This window comes from Chrysemys picta, chromosome 1, assembly GCF_011386835.1.
Source record: "Chrysemys picta bellii isolate R12L10 chromosome 1, ASM1138683v2, whole genome shotgun sequence".
NCBI lineage: Eukaryota > Metazoa > Chordata > Testudines > Emydidae > Chrysemys > Chrysemys picta.
This window is the reverse complement of record NC_088791.1, coordinates 385,590-388,146: the sequence shown is the minus strand read 5'-3', so window position 1 is coordinate 388,146 and position 2,557 is coordinate 385,590.

Below are 2,557 nucleotides of genomic sequence, written 5' to 3'. Positions count from 1 at the left end.
ATCTGGCGAGCATGAAGCTCTGCAGCTGCCCCACACACCTCACTGAGCCAAGGGCACGTGCCCACCAAAAGGGCTGGATCCAAACCTCACCCGCCCAGGCAAGGGAGGAGGAGGAGGGGATGCATTAGCAGAACCACCTCCCACAAAACTGACAGAGCAGAGTGAAGGTTAGGCACTGGGGGAGGGGCACACCCATGTGGCGCATTGGGGAACGGGAGATAGGGCTAAGAGCTGTGCAGTAAATATTCTTCATGTCCCTGCAGCCCAGGAAACAGCCGACATCCTGCAGGAAGCCAAGGTGCATCTCCTTGATATCACGACCTGTAACAGCAGCCGCTGGTACAACGGGGCCATCGCCAGCAACAACCTGTGTGCAGGGTACGAGCAAGGAGGCATCGACAGCTGCCAGGTACGCAGGCCGGAGCCCTCTCACTGCAGAGTCCTCCCCATCTCCACTCAAATGCTTGTGCTGTGGCCTCACACCCCCTCTTCGGGGATCCCCGCCTAGAACTCTCACTTCCCCCTGCTCTGCTGGAATCCTCACCTGGGAACCTGCCTCCTCTTCCTCCAATATCCCTACCTAGGGCTTTGCTTCCCTCTCCTTTTCCACCAGATCCTCCTCCCTCTCCTCCGACCTGAACAGTTTCAGCACCCTTGGCTATGGTCTCCTTTAGTCCCAGATGACGCTGTTTCTGGCATACAAAAGAAAGTGTAACCACATCATTCCTCCTCACCCATCCCCAGGCTCCTCCACTGGTGCCCAGTCCCTTCCAAACTGCCCCGCCCCATTTAAAAACCCATGCCCTAGTCCTTCTGCTTGTCCAGCACTGGCCTCTCTCTACCTGGTGGTATGGGGCCTTTTCCTCTGTGTGCCTGGTGCCAGAACTCCTTCCATTTGCCCATCTCGTGGGTAATCTCAGCTGGAAACCTCTTTGCTTTTCTCTCTGTCATTGTATTAGGGGTGTAAAGCCCCAGGGATGCTATGCAAAAGGAGGGGGATTGTAGAGCCCACAATGAGCTTCATTGGGCTGTGGCAGCCTCCCAAAGGAAGCGGGAAGATTCCCAGCAATGGAACCGGCCAGAACACTAGGGAATAGGCCACAGGAATGGACTAGAGGGGCCCAGTAGGTGGTTTTCTCTCTAATGTCAATGACTCAGAGACCCACTCTGGGTCAGGAGCTCTTAGGATTAAGAGCCCAGCTACTCCTCAGGGCCAGTGAGGCCGACACCCTGCATGTGGTACGCAGAGCTGGGAGGAAGGCCCGTGCCTTAGCACAAGGGCAGGGAGTGAGGCCTCCGTGCCATAGCGCCGATGCAGAGTGGCTGCGTTCAGAGGCGTGGTACCCAAGAGGGCTCTGTATGGGAGGAGGAAGGGGAGGGAGCTGACTGCTCAGCACTTACCAAACCAGCTATGAGCTAACACAGAAATGCAGCTGACTCTTGATGGGGGAAGCCCTGGCTGCAGCCCCTAGACAGTCCATTCCCAGGGGTGGGGGGCACTGCAAGATCCCCTTTTGGAACACGTGCTAGGGCTTTGCCAACGCGAGCCAGGCCTTGGGGGTGAGCCCCCTTCCTCTGAGTTCTAGCTGACAAATGTCTCCCAGTGAAGGATGCCAGAGGGATGAGTTGTGGGTCCTTAATCCTCTTCCAAGGAGTCACTGCTACTGCCAAGCCTGACCCACTGTGTGGAGCTGCTTTGCCTCAGACCTCTCTCCCCTGCTGCAGGGCGACAGTGGTGGCCCCCTCATGTGCACAGAGGAAAGGTCAAAGCGCTTCTGGGTTATTGGAGTCACCAGCTGGGGACTGGGCTGCGCCAAGGCACAGAGGCCAGGGGTCTACAGCTCCACTCAGCACTTTCATGACTGGATCTTGGAGAAAGTCAGGCCTAGGCTCAGGCTCAGGCCCGGGCCCAGGCCCAGAACAAGGACAGGCCTCTGCCTGTCAGTCCAGAGCAGTCTGTCTGACTTCTTCAGGAAGCTGAACGAGTTCCTACAGGACCTGAAGGGAAAGGGGACTTGAGAAGGGAGGGGAGCAGAGCACAGCGGAGGCTGAGATGGACAGTGACCATTTCTGACGCTTTGCCCACTGCTCTAGAGGACTCTGTACCAGCATCCAGCTCCCATCCTGCCCCTTGTCCTTGTGGATGGAGACTGAGAGCTTACCTCACAGCAGAAGTAAAACAGTGCCCACAACACAACCAGCTCTGCCTCTGTTCTATTCAACCTCTTCTGCCATGCCCAGAACCACACAGGAGCAGGGGCTGCACACAGCCAGCTGGGCTAGACTGGTGGAGTGAGGAAGGGGAGGGATGGCTTGAGGTGCGCTGGGACAGTGTGGGTGGAGAAGGGTGGTACACAGAGCCAGCTGGGCTGGAACAGTGGGCACGAGGAAGGGTGGCATACACAGAGCCAGAGAAGCATTGGGGTGGAATGGGTGGGCTGGTACGGTGGGTGGGGTCAGGGAGGGGTGAGAGGTAGAGCTGGCTGTGTTGAAATAGCAGTGGGAAGGGCTGCTATTCAAACATGGTTTGGATGCAGGAAGGACCCAGGCTGAACGC